This window comes from Artibeus jamaicensis, unplaced genomic scaffold, assembly GCF_021234435.1.
Source record: "Artibeus jamaicensis isolate MK-2021 breed Jamaican fruit bat unplaced genomic scaffold, CSHL_Jam_final contig_482, whole genome shotgun sequence".
NCBI classification, from domain to species: domain Eukaryota; kingdom Metazoa; phylum Chordata; class Mammalia; order Chiroptera; family Phyllostomidae; genus Artibeus; species Artibeus jamaicensis.
In genome coordinates, this window is record NW_026521857.1 from 4,300,134 (window position 1) to 4,324,141 (window position 24,008).

Consider the following 24,008-nt stretch of genomic DNA (forward strand, 5'->3'; position numbering starts at 1 on the left):
CTTCAGGAGCTGGGTTTCCAGAGTCAGCCACAGCCAGTGACAGAAGTTTCTGAAGCAGCTGGTGTCCCAGCAAGCAAGCTAGGGGCCACCACAATAAGATAGTGAGCAGGAGCCAGGAAGCCTAGAAGGCACAAGGAAGCAAAATAGTGAGGTGTGGAAGAGACAGGAAAGTTTACAGTAGTTATTTGCAGGTGAAGCAGAAAAGGAGAGTGACAGCTCCACAAGACCAGTCAAGGCACTTCAGAGTGAAAAGAAGCACCATTTTCCCAGTATGGCCTCAGTTATTTAGCTACAGACTTAATGTTATGTGCTTGCTGACTCTTCCCTGTGTATGCATGTGATAAATCCCCATTGCCTCTGGAACACCAAGGACATCTCTTCTCCTAATAGCCTCAAACAGTGGGTTTGGGCTCCTGCTCTGAACAAACCCTGCTTGCCTATACCAGAACACTCACCATCTCCCCCATCCCCAGCCCTTTGGGGCAGGGATCTGTCCTACTCAGCACAATCTTGTCTTCACAGCCTCTAGCACAAAGCCAGCATTCAGAGTTTGACTTCCTTCTAGCCCAACCCTCTACATTATGCCCATCACCTTAGCCTAATTTCCTTCACACTTCCTCATATGTCATTAGGCAAAAATAAACACTGTGTAGGAAATGTCCAAATACAAGAACTTTGACTTTCTTTCTACATGTCGACAAAATGTAAGGGACAGTTTAAACTAGAATTACAACTGCCTGGGCCCATGCAAAGAAAACTGGAAAAGACTGTGTGGTAAAAAATCAAAGCTGTGATTTCTTCACCCCCACACATCAAGGGTTCTATCCCATCTTTGCATCAGCAAAGTTAGGTGACTATCATGTTCTCCTATATTCAGATAAATAATGGAATGGTCAAGTTACTCAAGTATAAATTCCCAAGTTTGGGGAAGATTTTTTTAGTTCTACCATAGTCATTCTATACACACACACACAACAATGAAGGAGTTGATTCTGTAAAACTCAGCAACCTGCAAGGACGACCCTTTCCACTGAATGTGGCCAATGGCAAAAAATAAACTCCAGCCTTTTTATGGAGTTTGATGGCTAGCGATGGCTAAATGTATCAAAAGGAGAGTTTCCAGCTGTTTTCTCTGAAGGAAGCCTTTCTTCTCAGTTTTTTTTTCATAAAATGTCCTGACTTAGTTGATTACCAATGTCTGAATATAGCATATGTAGGTTTACTTCACATGGAATTTGCATACATTGTAATAATCTCAACTGAGTCTCAACTCCAGAAACTAAAATTATTATGGTGAGATTAAAGTACACAGACTCACGCTGCACTGCCACTATCTTTTCCTATTCACCATTAACTACAGTGGTCCAGGAGATCACTCTCTAGTAGAAACCAACTATATCATTTAAAGGCATGAGAAGTAGAGGCATGATCTCCCACGGCAGACCTCTTATGGTTATTTCCAACCCAGTGTGCGACCCAGATAATGTTCATACCAATATGGCCCCATAGGCATGTCTGTGGACCAGACATATGTTCCGCCCTTCCTGTCCCACTCAAGAAAGTACATTAAAATGCAAGAATTTAAGAATAGCATTATTAGAAGGGCTCGGTCTGGAATGCACTATAATTTGTCAACATAGTAAATTATTTAAAACTTTGACATTTCAACTATTATTAGTTAAGAAATTCTTCCCCTCATCCAATGTGCACACCATGGTTGAGAACGCTGACTTCTCAGACACTGTAAGATGCCTGCCACTAGAAATGTTGGTGTCTGACAAGTGAGCAAACAGAATAAATGTCACTGTTAACTGACTCCCACAAGATTCTAGCACTACAGAAGGAATCAAGACACCTGCTTTCCAAAACACATTCACAGAAATTCCATAAGCTGGAGTGACAATACCAAGTATATGACTACCCAATATAGGCTCTATCAACCCCAAAGAAAATAAGATAATTCATGACAACTTAATTATCATTATTAATTTTTTTTATTTTTTATGGTTTTATATACTTTCTAATCCATCATTTTTAATGGGATATTGTTTAAAATTGATATAAAAATGAAATATTTTCAACACTAAGAGTAGAAAGCCATGTGATTTAAAGAGATTCTATAGGGCACTGGCTTATCCCTATATTTTTTTAAAAACATACCTAGCCTAAGGAGAAAAAGGGGCATTTAAAAAACACCACCAAGGTTTTTTGGGGGGGTGAGGAGCAGATCAATAGCTATTACTTTTTTACTAAAAGATTTCTTAAATGCCCCCCATTGTCATAGATATTATAACAGAACTCCTAACCTTTCAACAAACAATTAAAAGGCCCCTTTCTAAGTGCCTATAATATGAGCCAACCTCTAGGATCTGCTATTTCAGATACATGTTTTACAAGTCATCCATCAGCTACACTTGTATGAGTAAAAAACACTAGCCTCTAGAAAAAGAATGTCCCAGGATTGGAAATAAAAACTGATCAAAGGTTTTCATTTCCAATACCATCAACCAATACCAAAGACTACTTGGTCACTGAGCAAACAAGGACTTGGTCTATTTCTTTCCAACTGTCTTGACAGCAGCTGAATCAAAATCAGGAAGTTAAGACACTGAAAATCCAGGGCACCATTGGAAGTTTATCCATTTAACATACCATCTAGTGCTCAAAGGTATGAGCTTTGAGGCTGGGTGGTAGCCAAGATGGATGGAGTGGCATTAGGAAACAGGGGGGATAGAACATTTATAGGGGGGTGGGTAGTCACAGCAGGAAGGAGAACAACTAACTATCAAGAGAAAGAAAAAGAAAACAATGGAGGATGGAGATAAAAATGAAGCCAAAGAAATCCAGCATTCTTCACTACCAACATTGGGAAGATGATCTAGGTCTGTTCTTCAAACCCCTCGGGAGTGGGAGCAAGAACTCATCAAAGTCAAAGAACTAGGGGAGGCCCCCTGGGTGACCTACACTTGGCAACAAAAACACACCAGGCAAGCAGACATTTGTGCAACAAAGCTGGAGGAAGCTTCTGCAATCTTTCCTGGTATTAATCCTGTCAAATGACAAATGTCTCTTTTATGTAAGGATCAAACAATGTCGGAGGCAGTAACATAAGCAAAAACTTCAGTGACATTGATTTTGCATGTTAGTAGAGTTGCTTCTAAAGAGGAACTCCCACGACTGCCAGAGAGTTTCTTCACCTGAGAACTGACTGTGCCGCTCACTCACCCAGCAGCCACACATAGGCCAACAGGAACAAATTCATCCAGCCCTCTTGACAGCAGTGCATTGACACTTCCATTACCTGATAACTGCAGAAATGTTTTCCTAGCCGAGCAGGAAAACTTCAAAAGAGCTTAACCTTTTTTTCTTGAGGTTTTGCTAACCTCCCACCTCTTTCTGCTCTCAGGTCTGAGTCTCCACAGTAAGGTCATAACTGACAACATTTAGTCTCAGACCTGAATTCAAATCCCGATGGCACTGTTTACTAGAGGCATGACCTTAGGTAAGTTGAGTAGATGCTAATGAACTTCCCTCTATAAAACAGAAAAATTGAAATTTTTTCCCTCTATAAAACTGAAAAATCAAATGCAGCTCTGGCTGGTGTGACTCAATGGATTGAGTACCAGCCTGTGAACCAGAGTCATCAGTTTGATTCCCACTCAGAGCACATGCTTGGATTGTGGATCAGGTCCCCAGTTGGAAGTGTGTGAGAGGCAACCAATCAATGTATCTCTGGGACATTGGTGTTTCTCTTTCCTTTTCTCCCTCCCTTCTCCTCTCTCTAAAAAAGTAAATAAATAAAAAAAATTTTTTAATTCAATCAAATTATTTGGAACACACAGGTGCTATGATAACTCATTGTAATGCTAATAATAGTAAGTTTATAAGGATTCAGCTTACTCCAAAACCCTGCATGAAAAATACATTTCTTCTCACCTAAATACTCACTACCTTTCGAGCAGGCTATAAGTAACCAATGTATCTTTAGTTTTAAGTAAAAATATTCTGCTCTAATTATATTGAGCTTTCTCAAGGGAAAATTGGTATTTAATCTGATAATACCATCCTCCCAATATAAAAATACCCAGTTTTGCATATAAGAAATAATTATAGATGATTAACATTATGATATAATGTTAATAATAAAAATATGCTACAGTCAACACCTTAAATTTGCTTATAAGGATTTTCTTACAGTCTAAAGATGGCAGCAGAGAATATGGCAAATATCTCTGGGCTCCACTCTATTTTATGTAGATTTCTACTAAAGGGACTAGAGTCACTTTACTGAATTGGTTTATTGGTCCCCCACTGGGGTCAGCTCCTATGGGTAAGATCTACATCCTAACCAATTAGTATACATAATGTCTGGCACATAGTAGGCCAGGATGGGTGGATGGATGGTCAGCCCACCTGCAGTGGCAGTTAAAGTAATATACAATCTTGAAAAGAAAGTTATTTTATACATTTATATTACATTTCCATCAGTTAAGATTAAACTCAGCAACAACCATCAAAGCCCTAAAAAAATGGCTTAATCAAAACAGATGTCTATTTCTCTCACATAGAGATCCAGAGGTATTTGTCCAGAGCTCCACAGTGCTAGGGACCCATGTGCTTAGAATCTTATTGCTCTGTTGTGCATGGATTTCATTCCAAAGTTTACATTTTGGCCCAAGGTGATTTTGAAGCTCCAGGCTTTCTCACTATAATCCAGGAAAAAAAGGTAGCATGGGTATTTACGGAGCAAAATGGTGAACTATGTCAAAAAAATGCAATTTCCTTTCAATATTCATTTCTCCCTTTTCAGAACAGAACCACAACTTTATTACAGTTTATTGCCATTCATAATAAATACTAAATTCCCCAGCCTACCTTACATCTAAGCATGACCACATGACTAGGTTTTGGACAACAAGATATAAGCAGAAGCATTGTATGAAATTTGGGGGAAGTTAGGCTGGAGCTCAAGCAGCTATCTTGGACCATAAAGACCAGAGCTTCATCCTGAGAATGACAGACTAATAAAGTAGAAAGAATCTGAGTGTATGAAAACCCATAGAAGGAATCATACTAGCCCTGGATTGCCAACTCTGAACACATTTTATGTGAGAGGAAATTAACTTTTCTCTTTTCTATGCCACTATTATATGCTTGTTTTCACACAAAGCCAAATCTAGTCCTAGTTAACACAGTGCTGAAGCAATTTCTCCTCCACCTTCCTAACTACCAGTTACTGGCAGCATTATTGTCCACTAACAAAGGCCAGGACTGAGTCCTCTGTCTCTATCTTAACCTTCCTCATTGTGGGTAACAAGTAAAGGACACATAGCACATAAGTTATACTGTCATAAATTATGAATGTTTTATAACAAAAGGATATAAAACAGGAACCATCAACAGTTCTCTATCCAGCTATTGTGGGAAGAAAACTTAAAAGAAATCACCTTCAAAATCACAGAAGCACTTCTGTTGCCATTTAACATCTATGGCCATGTTCTCAGTGTGTACTTGATAAGGAAAAGAACATATCTGTAGGTAAATTGATCTTAATTAGCTAACATACTTTAAAAAATAAACTTGACAGGAAAAAAATTTGTTGTTATTCTATATCAAAGAAGCAGGTGAAGATCTCTTTGCTTTTTGCCCTAAAATTCAGTTGGACAAGAAGACTACTTATTTAATTTCTTATAAATTCTTCTAACAGAATTTCAAGGCACAGACATTATCAAAACAACTTTCTAAATAAGCTAGTTCCAACACTCCCATGAATACTAAAAATATTTTCCAGGCTAACCATTGTCTTCTCTAACATTCTATTGTAGACATGCCTAATCCAATAACCTTAATTCTTATTTCATTATATATATATATATATATATATATATATATATATAGAGAGAGAGAGAGAGAGAGAGAGAGAGAGAGAGAGAAATATAGACATTTTAAATAAAAGTGTACCCACAGGCCTAAAGTAAAGAGGTTTATAAGTTGACACCATGGAGAAATCAAGATGAATACGTTTAGGAAGGTGGTCAATTGGTAGCTTCTTTGAATCTCTCTGCAAGATGATGTCTGGCCTCCGAACACCACTGCAGGTCATATGGTTGAGAAGAGTTCACTTCTCCTCTGGCGAACACAGAGCTTACTTCAAAGACCTAGATTCCTCTCCCAAATCGATTTCCAACATGTAGTGTGAATTTGAACACGTGTCTTTATCTCTTCAGTCTCTTTTCTGTTAAACAAAAACAATGCCCACTTTAAATAAATTTGATGAGATTTACCAATACATGAAAGCAGTTTATAATGGTAAGAAGTTGCACAAATAAATCATCTATGTGTTTGTATTAATTAATAGTGTTTGTTCTAAGTAGCAGAAACTAAACTGTGCTAGATCAAGCATTCGTGTGTATATGTGTGTGTGCATGTACATTCGTGTGCATGTAATGTGTACAGATCTTCTGCAAGAACAAAACCAAACTGTTAAATAATGGTTAACCTTTGGTGGAGGGCTTTTTTTTTCTTTAAGCACTTTAGGTGGTAGCCATATATCACTTTTGAAGTTAAGAAAAAACACATACTGTAACTAAAGTTTTTCCCCCCATGATTTAATGGAAAAAGGCCCAAACCAAGGGATTTAGAAAAATTAAGATATTCTTTTAGCAATAATAACAAGTCCCCTAAATTTACAGTCCTGAAGGTCCCTACCCTGGTGACCCACATACTGACACTTCAAATAAGTGTTAATGCCAGGTGTGCCCCTCAATAAAGCGTCAAGACTTAGAAAACAAATAGTTAAAGTTGCTCCAGGAAGCCCCAGAGTGTCCAAAACAAGGGTATGCTGGCACTAGGGGCTGCACTAACCCCACATCACATCACCAGATTTCCAGGAACCACCTTTTTATTCACATAGCATCCCATCCTTCAAATCTCGATTGAGAAAAAAATATGTGGCTTCCACAATTGTTTTATTGGCTGCTATTTTCTTCTTTCTTTGTCATTGTCTGTTCTATAAATATTTAAACACTTTTACCTAAAGTCCATCCCAAAATTTGGAGGTGATACACTGAACAGGTGTTAGGCCTCTACATACCGAGTAATCAATAACTCCCTCCCCTTCTATTCTCCCACAAACTAAGGCAAAATTATTTATCTTTGTGCAAGATAAGTTACTACCACTCTGTTTACTGAAGTCTTCAAGTATCCACCATGGATTGCTTTGTCTCCAGCCCCTCCTGTCTCATTTGCTCTAAATTCCCTAAGACAAGCACCTAAAGAGTCCAGACCACCATCTTAATGGTGGCCATGACCCTAATCTATATACCACGTTTCTCTAGTGCCACCCAGGAGGATGAGCAAAAAAAAACAGCCCCAGTGAAAAGAATGCCAGAATGGTGTAGCTACTATGGAAAACAACATGGCAATTGCTAAAAAATTTTAAAGTGGGCTTTGACTGATGTAGCTCAGTGGATTGCATGCCGGCCTGCAAATCGAAGGGTCACTGGTTTGATTCCCAGTCAGGGCATATGCCTGGGGTACAGGCCAGGTCCCTAGTAAGGGGTGCATGAGAGGCAACCACACACTGATTTTTTCTCCCTCCCTTCCCTTCTTAAAATAAATAAATATAATCTTTTTTAAAAAATTAAAAATGGAAATAACATATGATCTAGGAATTCTAATTCTGCATATACTCAAAGAACTGAAAGCAAGGTCTCATAGAGGTATTTTAACACCTATATTCATAGGAGCATTATATACAATAGACAAGAGGTAGAATAAACTCATGTGTCCATTAATAGGTGGATAAATGGATAAACAAAATGTGGTCTATCCATATAATGAAACATTTGTTATTCAACCCGAAAAGGGGAAGACACATGCTACAACCTTGAGACTGAACCCTGTGGACATTATGCTCAGTGAAATCAACCAGCCACAACAGGACAAATACTGTATGATTCTACCTGTATGAGATACTTAGAGGAGTCAAGTTTAAGGAGACAGAGAGTAGAGTAGTGCTTTCCAGGGGCTGGATAGGAGTGAGAAGGTGGGGTGTTATTGTTTAGTGGGCATAGAATTGGCAAGATATAAGGAGTTCTAGAAATTAATTGCAAATCTGAATGTACTTAATACTCCTAAGCTGTATACTTAAAATATGGTTAAGATGGTAAATTTTATATTATGTACATTTCACCACAATTTTTTTTAACTTCTGCGTTCTCTCTTGGATCCAAAAGCCCTACCTGAGTAGAATTTTAAGAAGGTTTCTTTCAGCTGTAACATTCTGTTTCTTGATCTTGGTGGTAGTTACATGAATGTAGTCACTTTGTGATCAGTCATCTAGCTGTATACTTAGGATTTATACTTTTCTGTAGGGTAGACCTTGATGTTTTAAAGTTATTTTTTAAAAAATTTAGCCCTACTTTGTTATCCCTTGCTTTACTCATGCAATCCTTGGTCTTACAAGGTGATGAGTTCCCGAGGGCCCCACAGAGACTAGTAGACTGCGGGGCTTTTATTAAAAGCTTCACATTTGCCTATTGACATCATTAAAATCTGGAGATCCAGGGATATCAGGGCAGTGCACACGACAGTGGGATAGTTTTCCAAAGTCCTTCAGTGAAAGGAAACAAAACTTCCTGACCCCCAAACTGAAGGTCAGTAATACAGTCATAGCAGTCAGCACAGGCTCACAGATAGAGGAAACTCAGCTCTGCTGAGGACAACCCACATTCTGGGACAGTAACACACACGCACATGTACACATACACCAAAACACAGGGTTAGTAGGGCTTAACTATTGATTCCCCAGGAGAGGGATTAACATTATGGGGTAAAAGTTAGTGCCTATATTGAGAAGTGGCTGAAACCAAAACAGATTTGCAAGTGGTAAGCTCCGTTGAGCCCTGTGATAAATCTATGATAGCTGATTATCAAGAAAAGTCATAGTTCGAGCCAGAGATCCTTGGTCTTCAAAATGCTGATAACTACCATTTACTTCAAGAAACATAAGGGCTAGCCCCAAAGCAGGTCTGGAAACAAAATATCCTGAAAAGGTTAGATGGACCCCATGAAACCAGATAGGAAGGGGTCAGTTTGAACCTCCAGCTGGAGAACACCTTTGAACTCTTAGGTACTAAGCCTTAATCTGATCTAATGCACTGGAATGTGGGGAGTGGGATTATTTCCTTTTCAGCTGTTTCTTTTTTTTTAAGATTATTTTTTTTTATTTTTAGAGAGAGGGGAAGGCAGAGAGAAAGAGAGGGAGAGAAACATCAATGTGTGGTTGCCTCTCACACATCCCCTACTGGGGACCTGGTTGGCAACGCAGGCAAGTGCCCTGACTGAGAATCGAACTGCAACCCTTTGGTTCACAGACCAGTGCTCAATCCACTGAGCCACACCAGCCAGGGCTCAGCTATTTCTACATTGTCCAGAGAAGAGTCCTTCCTGACAGGGCTGGGCTGGCAATATTTAAAGAACTCCAAGAGAAGGAAGAAGCCTCTCCCATGCTCTGCTGTTGTCCCTCTGCACATGTTGTAGAGGGAGGCATGGAATGAAGGGAAGCAGCAGGCGGATTTGGTGCCAAGGAGATGACTAAGGTCTGGTGCAAATATAATGCGTGTGCAGGACTCTTGAGACAAACAGGTCTGGAGGAAAACGGTTGTCCTAGTGATGGCACACGGAGGCCACACAGCCCCCCAGAGCTCATTAGTAAAAAATGTACATTCAATGTCTAAGTCAGTTTAAGATGAAAGGTGAACCAAGATGCCCCTAATTCTCATTTTTCACTCTCTGTCCAGTTTTCCCTTGTTTGACAAATCAAACAGAATCCCAAAGGAAAGCATGGGAGGGGGGAAGAGGCCTCTTTCTCCAGACCAATTTATGGCATTCTGGATGCAGCTTGACTCTGTCAGGCCAAAATGGTTAGGGTGGGCTAATAGAGTAGAATTACAGCTTCCTATAATGGGGAAAGTTAAATAGACAAGCTCTCCTACCCTGAGGAGAACGAAGCAGAGGTCAGTGCTGCTGGCTTTGAACATGAATGGCCCCTTCCCCTCCATTCCCTTTCACATGTGGCCCGGCAACAGTAGCAGACAGATGCGACACAAAGACAGATACACCTGATTAACCATGAATACAACAGCTGTCGTTTCCCCACCACCACCGCTACCCACCCACACCCTGGCTCTTTCCGCTTAGTTTTTTCCTTTTCTTTCAGCTAGCGTGAGGAAATTAAACCTACCATTAAAACCCAAGTTAGTGGGAGGGTGTCAGCAGCCGGGCCTTTGTTTCTCTGTTCACAGACTTGTAATAGGTACCTTCTGACTTGTTCTTTCATCTGGAGAAGAGTTGCTGCCTACTGCTGAGCACTCAGTCAACTCAAAACCTGAGACCCGGAAAGAGAGAGGGAGAGAGAATGGGGGTGGGGTTCAGGGGTGGGGGGAGGTAAGATAGCGCTGACTCAAATGAGGAAGGAGAAAGTGGATGAAAGAAGCACAATTTTGTGTGTACCTACAAGTTTCTCTCTTCTCCCCCCTCCTCCTTTTCATTCTCTTGCCTCCAGCCAGCCAGAATTCCCTGCTGCTGAAAACACCGCCCTTAATACAAATTGGCAGTCATGAATTTACTCATAGGAAGTGGGACTCAATCCAGCATTGTCTCTCTCTGTAAGCACTTACTTATTTTACCCTATTTTGAGCTGGCCTTAACAAAGAAGAATCGGGGCAAGTGCTATTTTTTCCCTCTTAGGTACCCAAATCCTTGAGTTTAAGTTAACTTCCAAGACCTTGAGAATCAGGTGCAGGAAGAAATCTAAGTGTTGAAATGCAAAGGATTTCTAATGACATAAAGAAAAAGAAATGTGATTGTGTGGGCTTCTACAAACCTATGAAATAGTAATTAGAACCTAGAGTGTGTACTCTGATTTTTTTTATTTTTTAATTTCTTTTTTGTGAGTTTTGAGTTAATCATTTGACTTCTGTAAGCCTCAATTTTTGTTTCTTAAAATGGTTCTCTCAATTGTCCAAATAGTCCCTTAAGTGATTACAAAGAGAGACTAATAAAAAATTATCAGAAATTATCCGGCAAACACAAAGCCATATAACATAATGGGGTAATAACTGGGTAATTTAACTTAATCTCATAAAAATTTGTTATTTCCCTGTGAGTGGAAAAGTAATGGAACAATTCAAGCCTGTCATCTGAATGTTCACTGTTCCTAATGAAGCCCCACTGCCTACTTCCAACTTGTACTAACTCATGGCAATATCTTTATCAAAACAATCAGGAAGAAATCCAACTGAAGGGCCTAGAAAATTTTGTTTCAGTTAACATAGTAGAAGTCCCAAGAGCCACATTTGTGTAGGACATTGGAATTTGCTATGGAACATAAAAGTAGCTTCCAGTGGCTGGCAACTTTGGCTCATTATTCATCTAACTGATGAATAGTCATATCCACTATAAAATCTATCTAGGGGATCCACCTCAGCAATTTGCAAAGATCCTGTTCACTTTGCCATCAAACCGTCTCCACAACTCTTCTTCTAGTACCCAAATATCTTTTTCTCTTGTTTCAGAGCCCACAGTTTAAGCAGTGTAAGCCCGTCTGTTTTCAATTCTTAACTTTTCACACATGGCAAACGAGTGGAACTTTTGAACACTGTGATCATCTGGCTGATGAGCAAGCTGTTTTCCATTTCTGGCAACAAATACTTCTGGCTTATCTTGACAGGAAGAAAAGAGATGAAAATACACCCTGGTTGGATATCAGTGGTAACATTTGTCATCTTTGCAGCTAAAAAAAATAGCTTAGAAAAATTTTCCCTTGGTGTTGCAGAAAATGGCAAAAGAATTGACACTATCAGTGAAATACCAAGTGAACTGAATTCATAAAGTAGCCTAATGTGATCTTTTTTATAACAAACTCAGTATCACATTGTGAAGTGGCATAAGGACTTGGCCAGAAGTAAGGATCTTTGGGGCCTGGACCTGGAGCTCCACTAGCAGACTCAGTCACTTTAAAGGCTCACTTCATATATCTGAACCTGTCCCCCTCTGTGTTAGTTTGCTATGGCTGCTGAAACAAAGCATCATTAACTGGATGACTTAACCAACAGAAATGCATTTTCTCACACTTCTGGAGGTTAGAAGTTTTAGGTCAAAGTGTTATCAGGGTTGGTTTCTTCCTAGGCTTCCTTCTTTGGTTTGCAGTCAGCCACCTTGTCACTGTGTCTTCACATGGTCTTCCCTCTATGTGTCTGGTGTCCTAATCTCCTCTTCTTACAAGGACACTAGTCATATTGAACGAGAGCTCACCTGAATGATTTCATTTTAACTTGACTACTCTAAAGACTATTTCCAAATACACTTACATTCTATAGTGTTGGGGATTAGAACTTCAACATATGAATTTGGGGCTAACATAATTCAGCCCATAATACCCTTTGAGAGACTCATTCAACTGAAGAAACCCACATCTATCTCAACTCTGATATAGTCTATGCCTGGACATCTATCTCAACTCTGATATAGTCTATGCCTGGACCCATAAGCAAAGAGAGTGAACTGCTCATATGGCATCCATGTTGCCCTGATTCACTCCCAACAAAACATGAAGTAAAACGAATGGGTATGTTGTTTGAAACCAGAGAAGTCCATCTCATGAATTCCCAGAGCTGCAAGAATAGTGACATTACCTCTCAAAAGCATCAGAAAGACCAGTAAACAAAATGACTGCTGCTCTAAGTTGAAAGTTTCTTATGACTGCATTCTCTCACCCTCATTCAGTACACCCAGTCACCAAAGCCCTTAGCTAAAGGACTTTTTCCCCCCTCTAACATTTAGAAATGGCAAAGAGCAAAGGAATGAATCATCAAAAAGGCAGAACAGTCTTTCTATGACTCTTTTTCTTGAGCAAAATCATCACTTCCTGAAAGAGTAAAAAGAGAAAAGTAACAAAAGATGACTAACACAAGTGACTGAGCTGATGCCAAAAACTTCAGGACAAGATGAACTTCAGAAACAGGCAAGGTTAAGTGCTGAAGTGAGGGTGGCTGAGCACATTCCCTCGGGGGAAGAAGGCTGCGGGTGGAAGAGAATTGTGAGTAAGAGGCTCCCAAAAAAGACATGTGTGTGTTATTTGCTTAATATTTCCACCAACGTGCAGCTGTGGGTTGGGTAGGATGACTCTAAGTACCCTGTGACGTGTATTTACAAAGGAACTGGGTGGCTTTATTTTAAATGAAAACTTCTTATTCTTTCTCATCACCCCTCTGAACTCCTGTTTGCAGCCTGCTAATCACCAGTGTGCTTGGTGCAGCAGCACTGTTTAGTCATGAGCCTTGTGCTGGCAGTGGCTGGGAAGTGATGGGAAGGCCAGGATCTCATGCCGACAGAGTTCGTTCCACAGAGAAATGTCTCACGATGGCATGTTCTCAGGTTGATTCATGTCTCCCCCAAAGTATGTTGAAGTTCTAGTTCCCAATACCTCAGAGTGTGACATTATTTGGAAATAGAGTTGTTGCAGACACAATTAGTTAAGAAGCCTTCTCTTCTACCCATTATAAAGCTTTCCCACTCTTCTGCCTGCCTTTGAGTCTCTGCCAAAATACAAGTCATGATGGCTGACTCCCTTGCTAGAGAAAGCTCTAAGTATGGAATTTTATAGTCCATATTTGCTTGGTATTTTTATTTATTTCAATACTACCAAACACAAATAAATTCTATGCTAGACTCTTGGAGAGTAGGGGAAAATACAAGGATATGTTAGACATGGTTCTTATACTTAAACTTTCAGAATATTTTTAAAGTTTGAAGTCCTTAAATTTTAAAACTTTGGGATTTGAGATAAAGTGCACAACACAAGAATAGATACCAAAACAACTAAGCAAGTAATTAAACCAGTCAGGAATAGTAAGTCTCAAATGCCCGTCCAAGACAGTGGAGTAGAAGTTTAGAGGAAAGAGATTACACTGGGCTGAGGAGGTTATATAGGAATTATACTCCAGTACACAGAAGGAAATTATTCTAATAACTATTGCTCACATGGTTACTTAAACTAGAGAGTCTGTGGGAATGGGAAGGAGCCCTAGTAAGAAACTTACTTGTTTAATGACTATCTTGACAGTCACTTAAAGAGTGATTGGTTGGGAAGGCTTTTCCTTTCTCGTCATAAGCCCCACTGCTTCCCTGGGGCAAACTATAGACAGGACACCCTTCCTCAGTTAGCCTCATAGTTGAGTTCACCCATGTTCCCATTCCAAACTCCCTCCCCCAAATTCTAAGCTACCCACCAAGAGTAGATCTTTATCCACACCAAATCATTGTTGAAGGCCAACCAGAGGAGCCCTCCATGAAGCTGAGGTTTTAGGGAACCCAATAAACAGCACCCCTTTTACTTGCCTACACTCTAAACCAATTAAGAGGCATAAGAATTTGATATATAGAAAAAATTTATATATTTTCATTGACAAAATCTTGTTTGTAGACTATGACTTCAGGTCTGTGGACTTGTTACTATTGTACCACTAAACTGAAGTCACCTAGCCAGGGCCAGACAGTGCTAGAAAATAAGAAACTGCCACACCAGGAGCTGGCCCTTAAAACTTAAGGCTTAAAGGAGCAGAGAGTATTCACTTCTCCAGGCAATTCCCAGAAAGAGAGAAGATGAGGCATGCATGTTCAGTTGCTTCTGCCAGAATGACCACTCTCCTTTTCCTCCAGCAAGGTGGAGAGAGCCCAGGGCATCTACCCAAAGGAAGCATGTCCCCTAGAAGCAAGAGCAGTGGGGAACAAACGTTTTAGCATGTCTGAGTCTCCCAGAGACTCAGACAGGGCTAAGTCTCTGAAGGGTTAAACTGTCTAATGCATACACACAGAGCTGCCAATGTTGTGGTCCTGCTTTATATTTATGGGATTAGTGACAACTTTTAAATCTGAGGGTAATGAATGTACTCCTGGAGGAAATCTCCCAAGGGAGGGATTGCCCACATCATGGACAAGTTGTTAGAGATGTAGGCCATAACTCAGGAGTCCTGAATTTCTGTCCTAGTACTAGCATTAAGTGGGTCTCCAGTTTATTCAAGGTTATTTGCCCTCTAGGTGTTCCATCCCCAGTTATGCACTGAGGATCATAGCACCTGTTCTAAGAGTATAAAAGGGCAGGTAAAACTAGAAAGGGTCACTGAATAACTCAGGCCCACTTTACAGAGGCACTGAAGTAGTCCCATATGAAGACAATAGTTTTCTTAAAAAATAGAATGAATGTGGAGTAGGCTTCTGTTGCCATTCAAAACTTTTTCAGAGGGATCCAAGATGGCTGCAGAGTAGCTGGAAGCTCTGTCCACTCGCTCCCAGACATGGGCCAGTCTTGCAGCTGAACCACAAAGCAATCAACTCAAAAACCCAGCTAAGAGTGAATGAGAGCATGTATGAGTGAGTGTGTATGTGGATGAGAGTGCAGGTCATGTCCATGAGTGAGCGAGAGCCTGCCTGCAGGACATGTGGGAATAGGTGTCCCAGGCTCTCCTAGCAGAGCAACTGCCACAGCTGCTGCCCAACCCAGTACTTCCTGATGCTCAGATTTGAGGTGGGAGCCATTTTGAGGAATTTAAAATATCCTTGTTGAGAGGATGCCTCCAGAGTGCCTGCACCTTGGTAGCCAGATGTGTCTCTGTGCCCTCCACCCTAGGCAGGGCTGTGCATCCTGCCACTGCCAGGAGCCAAGATCCAGGAGCCAGGATCCTGGGACTGTGGTACTTACTGAGGAAGGGGCTACTGCCTCTCTGACCCTGAGTACCATGGAAACTGTGAACAGGACAGAATCTGACTGAGGAGGCTATGGTTGGGCTCAGGAGTCACAAGCTCTGGGGGTGGAGAGAGATGGGCACAGTGGTGCTAGCTGTAGAACAGTGTGGCAGGAGCAGGCCTGCCCAAGGTTGAGAATCACTGGAGGGAGTGGCGAGAGTACCTCACCAGTGCCCTGCATTATAGTATCACTGTGGGACTCTTCCCAGCACCATCCGGGGGAGATGTAGAGAGAAATTTTATCTAAAACTGTTGGAGGCTGTGGCAGGCTGTGGCCAGCCCTGACCCTGGAAGATTTTGTGCTTCTTGGGGAGGAGGAGAATGCAGCTCCTCCTCCCTGCTTCCCCCCACCCTGGCTCCTTGCTGCAGGGTGGGGGCCACACATAGCCTCTTTTAAAAGAGGAGCTGAGGCAAGACTCAAGACTTAACAGGGACCCCGTTGAGCTTGCATGTGTGTGTGTGCATGCTAGAGGCTCTGACAACAAAGAACTCAGAGTGGTAGAGTCATGTCGAAGAGACCCAATTCAGCATGGCTGATGAACAGGGAACTATACAGAGTGGAGAGTTTGAGACCAAGTCTCCTGCAAGGGTGGCAAGCTGGGAAATGGAGTGGTGAGGAGCTGAACACCTGAGATTCACTGCAGCCAGGCAGGTCCCCTCACAGTCAGGCAGGCATGCCCAATCCCCACCTGTGGGATTACAGGTACTGAAGATCAGTGAGGCCAGGCTCAGGAATCCCCTGCTGGGTGCATATCCACAGGAGAAAAAAGGGAAATCTGTGAAAAAGTCCTTTCTGCCAGACACTGCAGTTACACTGTTCCTTAGGACCTGATCCACTGAAATCATCAGAGCAGACAGATTAGAGACAGGAGAAACAAGGGGTGTTCAGGACCCTGCCCAGCCTTAGTGCCTAGACAGTTACTTCTGCACCAAGCAAAAAAGAGTTGCCCCTTTTACACAGATCGGCTTCTCACAGGAAACGTACAGCTAATTCACCAGAAAGAATACATTATTGGAAAGAATCTGGGACAGACCAAGACACGTGGCAAGAGGGCAAGGAAACACTCTCACCACATTCCCTGAAAACTGAACAGTGCCCTCTGAGGGTGTCCCAGGGTTCCCACCCTGCCAATCTCACAAGAGGCCCCCTCTAGAGACAGGTGGAGAAGGTACAGGCAGTCCTCTCGAGTCATTAAATGAACCACTCCTGGGCTCTGGGCTGATGGAAAGCCGGCAGGGCAAAACAGTGGGGATGAGCCAAACCTGAAGGAGACATCCACAGAATGTGGGTCACTTGTAGTCTTGAACAGGCTGCCTGGGGCCAGATTAGGAACCCATCTGACATTACCACGGGCAGATTCAGAAAGAAAAGACAGTAGCAAACACTGGATTCTACTGAAACGAATTCCACCACAGTGTTCTTCATTATTTGGGTTATTTTCTCTCCTGAATAGCTTTTTAACATTCATGTCTTTTCCTTCAAGTTTGTGCTTATTATTTCACCAGTTTTTCATTTTAGTTTATTTCAATTTCATTTTGCTCCTCCTTTCTCTTACTCCATTTTACCTTCTTCCTTTGTTCTTCTTACCTGTTTTAAATTTTATTTTTCCTCTGGCTACAACTTGTTTCTATTCTGCACTCCTACTTTTCTCCCCCTTCAGCCTCTCAAAACTATTTTTCTTGTCATTAGTCATCTCACATTCTTTTTTATATTCTTCATATACCCTTATTCTCTCTCCATGTTTATCAATTGATTGGTTATTGATATGGTGTTTGTTGTTGTATTTCTTCTATTTATACCTAGATCCTCACTATTTTTGTATTTCAAATCTCAAATTTTACCATTCTCCTCTCTGACACTATTTTACCTTCCTCTTTCCATTTATTTTTTTCATGTTAAATTTTACTTTTTCTCTGTCTTGGCCTGGTTTTCATTCCTCACTCTTAGTATTTCTTCTCCCTCTATCCTCTCAAAATCACTTTTCTTTCCTTTAGACATCTCATAAGCTTTTTTTTCTTTCTATTTTTCTTTTTATTCTGATTCCACTGGTATTAATCATTGCTCATTTGTTGTTGATGTTGTTGTGGTGGATCTTTTTATCCAATTTGGTTCCTATGTTTTTACATTTTTAAAAAACCTCATATTATACTCTTCCATTTCTTACTCCATTTTGCCTTCTTCCTCCCTTTTTAAATTACAATATAAATACTATTTTCTTTCTTTCTTCACCTTGTTTCTATAGCCTACTCTTATTATTTCTCCTCCTTCTACATTCTCAAAATCATTTTTCTTTCAGTTACTCACCTTATATTCATTTTTCCCTTCTTATAATAGTATTAATCTCTTTATACCTTTATTAATATTTGCTCATTTACTGTTGATAGTACAGTTGTGGGTGGGGGTTATTACTGTGAGTGTGGGGTTTTTTTCCTGAGTTGTTTTGTTGTGTTCTGGCAGTACCTGTACAATAGCATACAAGACATGGTGGGTGGTGTGACCCTCAGCAGCCATCAAGAGGGAAGAACCCATCAAAGAATGACCCAACAATAAACAAAATCCAATTACAACAAAAGAGTACACATAAAAGGCATAAAGGGCATCCCAAGAACATCCAGGTCAGGAGACTGCACCACTGAGTTCCACAGGTCTCCTACAACAGAAGGGCACACCACAAAGATAGGAAGTCAAAGTAAATCAATATAATATGCAGAAATAAAGAAGAGTCACCTAAAATAGGGAGACAAAGAAACAACCCCTAATCAAAAGGAAAGGTGGAATCCCCAGAAAGAGTGCTAAATGAAATTGAGGCAACAAATCTATCAAACATTGAGTTCAAAACAATGGTTATAATCATGTTTAAGAAGCTCAGTGAGAACTATAAGAAACTCTATAGAAGCTACAAGGAGCTTACTGAAAACTACATCAGCATGAAAAAGGACTTAGTAACTATCAATAAGAGCCAGGAGGAAATAAAAAATACAATATTTGAAATAAACAATACACTAGAAGGAACTAAAAGCAAGCTAGATGAAGCAAAGGATTGATAGCAAGCTGTTGGACAAGGCAGAAAAAAAATCCCAGACAGAGCAACAAAACTAAAAAATACTCAAAAAAAGACAAGGTTTTAAGGGAGCTACAGGACAACATGAAACATAATAATATCCATATCATAGGGATACCAGAAGGAGAAAAAGAGAAACAAAACTTGGAAAACCTGTTTTAAAAAGTAACGACAGAAAACTTCCCTAACTTGATGAGAGAAAAAGTCATACAAGTCCAGGAAGCAAAGAAGGTCCCAATCAAGATGAACCCAAGAGGACCACTGCAAAACACATCATAATTTAAATGGCAAAATTTAAAAATGAAGAAAGAATCTTAAAGGCAGAAAAGGAGAAACAGCTAGTAGCACACAAGGGAGCTCCCATAAGGTGATCTGCTGATTTCTCAACAGAAATACTACAAGCCAGAAAAGAATGGCAAAAAGTATTCCAAGTAATTAAAGAAAAGCAAAGACCTGCAACTAAAACTACTCTGCCCAACAAGGATCTCATTTAAAATGGAAAGCAAAATAAGGAATTTCCCTGACCAAAAAAAAAAGGCTAAAAGAATATATCTCCACCAAACCAGCATTGCAAGACATGCTAAAGGGACTTCTTTAAGAAGATGAAGAAAAATAGAGAGAGAGACAGAGGGAGAGACAGAGGGAGGGAGGGAGGAATATAGGATAAAGGGGAAAAATAGCAATGAATAAGTTCATAGAAAATGGGCAGACTTCCGCCAAGATGGAGACGTAGGTGGAGGAACCACCTTGCCTCTGTGCACAACCAAATCTAAGAACAACTATTTTTAACAACAATCACAACCAAGCCACACGGAAAATCGATAATATGGAGTCCAAAGGACAACTAAATACTCAGCTAAACCGTACGAGGAGCGAAGTCAGCAGCGGAGCAGGTTAGCAAGAAAATATTCCTGGGTGGTGCGCGGTGCGCGCGCAAGCAGCCGAAGGCGCTGATCGCAAGCGAGCTAGCTACGGCAGCGCACAGGGAAGAGGCGAGGCGGGTCGGTCGGTCGCACATCTGCGTGCGGAGAAACCAGTGAGAAGGGAAGCCTGAGCGGGGCAGCAGGCTCGCACAATTCCAATCAGATAAACAAGCCCGAGGTGTGTGGTGTGACTGGACGGGCTGGGCTAGCGGAGAGGACCGCCATTGCTCCCTCTCTGACCACGCCCCCACACACAGCGTCACAAACCAGCAACCTGGGTTGCCCCGTCCTGGTAAACAACTAAGGCTTAGTTATAAACAACTCCGCTTACTTAACAGCACGAATAGACCAAAAATGGCTCTAGGACAACTCAGAGCCCCAGAACCGATAGATCTAAGCGATGAAGAAATCAGGATCCTTACAGAACTGGTTGATTTTAGTCACAAATTAGAGGAACATATGGAAGCTAAACTAATTGAAATGAATGGTAATACAAAGGAAACCAATAGTAATGGAAAGAAAATTGGGACTCAAATCAAGGGAGTGGACCAGAAGGAAGAAAAAAAATGATCAAACAGAAAAGAATGAAGAAATGAGAATTCAGAAAAATGAAGAGAAGCTTAGGAACCTCCAGGACATCTTTAAACGTTCCAACATCCGAATTATAGGGGTACCAGAAGGGGGAAAGGCACAGCCACCAGTGGAAAACTTATTTGAACAAATAATAAAGGAGAATTTCCCCAAGCTGGTGAAGGAAATAGACTTCCAATAAATCCAGGAAGCTCAGAGAGTCCCAAAGAAGTTGGACCCAAGAAGGAACACACCAAGGCACATCATCATTACATTAGCCAAGATTAAAATGAAGGAGAGAAACCTAGAAGCAGCAAGAGATAAGGGGACAGTCACCTACAAAGGAGTTCCCATCAGACTGTCAGCAGATTTCTCAAAAGAGACCTTACAGGCAAGAAGTGGCTGGAAAGAGGTATTCCAAGTCATGAAAACCAAAGACCTACAACCAAGATTGCTCTATCCAGCAAAACTTTCATTTAGAATGGAAGGACAGATAAAGTGCTTCTCAGATAAGACCAAATTCAAGGAGTTCATCATCACCAAGCCCTTATTATATGAAATGTTAAAGGGACTTACCTAAGAAAAAGAAGATAAAAAAGATGAACAGTGACAGGACAGCAAACTCACAGTTATTAAGAACCACACCTAAAACAAAAGCAAACTAAGAGGACAGCTAGATCAGGAGCAGAACCATAGAAATGAAGATCTCATGGAGGGTTAGCAACAGGGGAGTGGGAGGAGGAGAAGGGGTGAGAAGGTACAGAAAATAAGTAGCATAGACAGTAGATAGAAAATAGATAGGGGGGAGGATAAGAATAGTAGGGGAAATACAGAATCTAAAGAATTTGAGACACGTGTTCATGAACTAAAGGGGGAAATGGTGGGGGAGGGGTATGCAGGGTGGAGGGGAATGGAGGGGGGGAATAGAGCAAATGTAATGGCATAATCAATAAAAAAAGTTTAAAAAAAGAAAATCGGCAAAGGCTCTGAATAGACACTTCTCCAAGAAGAACATACATATGTCCCATAGACATATGAAAGGATACTCATCATCACTAGCCATCAGAGAAATGCAAGTTAAAATCACAATGAGTTACCACCACACACCAATCAGAATGGCCACTATAATAAATCAATAAACAAGTGCTGGTGTGGATGTGGAGAAAAGGGAACCATAGGGGGCTGTTGGTGGGAATGCAGACTGATGCAGCCACTGTGGAAGACAGTATGGAATTTCCTCAAAAAACAAAATGAACTGCCTTTTGACCCAGCAATTCTACTGCTGGGATTATACCCCAAGAATCCCGAAACACCAATTCAAAACAACCTATGCACCACTATGTTCATAGTGGCATTATTTACAAGAGCCAAGTGCTGGAAACAGCCTAAGTGCCCATCAGTAAATAAGCAGATAAAAAATCTGTGGTACATTTACACAGTGGAACACTATGCAGAAGAAAGAAAGAAGAAACTCCTTCATTTTGTGACAGCATCAATAGAACTGGAGAATATTTTAAGCCAAGTGAAATAAGGCAAGTGTAAAAGATAAATACCATATGATCTCACCTATAAGAGGAACCTAATCAACAAAACAAATGAAAAATAAAACCAGAGGTATGGAAACAAGGAACAGACTGACAGAAACCAGAGAGGAGGAGGTATGGAGATAAGGGTGGAAAGAAGGGGAAGAGACTAGTCAAGGCACATGTATAAATTACCCATTGACATGGACAACAGGGTGGGGATTGACTACGGGAATGAGGGTTGGGCTGGGTGGAGGAGGGTAAAGGGGGGAAATTTGGGATAACTGTAATAAAACAATAAAATACTTAATTAAAAATTAAGTAGATAAATAAATAAGAACTTTTTCAGCACTAGGGAATGCATCCAAGAGAGGACCATATGAAGGAAATCGATAGTGTAGTCCTTAAATCTGAAGCTAAAGGGCTGAATGTTAGTCACTGACTCCATCTGGGTAGTACACAGTCAGAGCTTATAACACATTTGTAATTGATTACACTGCTAACTCTGAAATTTGGGAAAGATTCCCTTCTCCCCTCAGGGAGTCTCCTTAGGATCAGGAGACCAGAACATCACTGTTCCAGGAGTTATTCATCAGAGAATGGTAAGAATGTGAAGGGCATCTAACTTTTCCCCTGTAGCTTCTTGAAGAAGGGTAACTATTGTCAGATTAGCCCTTGGTCATGACTTTTTTGTAACCCCTTTGGCAATAAATTGGCCTTAGACCTAGTTTGAAAAATGATGGGAAAAAATAGAGAAAAGGAGAAAGTAGGGTTAAGTAAGGAAGGAGACAAGAAAGGAAGGTTACTCCTGCAAATACAAGACAAGAGGAAAACTAAAGTGCAGATTTCTTTCTACGCCTCATTGAAATTTCCCAAGGTGCCCCTGAGAGGAGCTGCATGGGACCTTGAGGTCAGAGCTTTGTTTATTGGGAGACACACAGGAAGACTCAGTAGGAAATGTAACTTCAGTTGGAAGGATGGAGAAAGACCTGTGTTACTTCATTTGTCTCACTCAATTTCTCTACTTGTCTCCCTACTATCTGCTTTCCTTTCACTCATTCATCACATACTAGGGGCACTGTGACAGGTGATACAGACACAAAGAGAAATGAGACCCTTTTTTCTACCCTCAGGGAGCTTGTAGTCAGGTAGGGGAGACAGTAGAATTGTGGTCTGTTACACTACAATGAGAGAAGCTCTTAAGCAGATACAGGGCTTTGGAACAGCTCAAAGGATGGGGCTCTAACTTAGGGAGTGAGGTAAGTGATCACAGGAAGGGGCCTCATTGGGCTCCTCAAGAAAAATTTGTGTGCAAGAGGCTTCCTGGAAAGTAGTCACTTGCCAGGGGGTAAGGGGAGCAGAACTGAACAGAAGAAGGACATAGCTGCCAAAGAGGCCTCAGCTGATGCCCCAGAAAGGCTGAAGCTATGACTAATTGAGGCAAGTGGGCTAGGCCTTGGTGCCCTGCATTGACTACTCAAAAGATGTGGGCTCTCCCTGGGAAGGGACATGGCCTCAGGCAAGACTGCTCCCTGAGCCAAGGGAATTCTAAGGGAAGGATTCATCTGCAAGCCAGCAACAGGCATCAGCCTGATGGTAGGGGGATGAAGGGGAGGGGGGCAGCACACCACAACCCCCATTACAGGAGGCTTTCCCAAAGAGAAGAGATCTAAGCCTCATTTTGGAGTTTCCAGATACTGACAAGAGGAGAAAAGTGTCCTAGGCAGAAAGAACAGCAACGTGCTGAGGCAAGGGACCTCCAGGAAGTATTGTCCATTTGGAAAATCTATTCAGCACACCCATGAGACCAGGTAGAAGGCAGGGCCTAAGGATAAGGCATGGGGAGAGATGAGCTGAAAAAGTAGGCACACAGATCATAAAGACCCCTGTTTGCTGAAGAGTCTGGATTTTATCTTGGACATAAGGAAGAAGCCAGTGAAGAATTTTTAATATTGTTTATATAGTCGCTTTCTGATTTATACTCACAAAGTTTAGAAAATGATTTAAGTACAAAGAAGAAAATAAAATACATCCATAATTTCACCACCCAGAGATAACCATAATCAACATTTTGATGGTTTTTTTGGTATTTTTCTATTTATAGTTGTCCATATCTAGGCAGA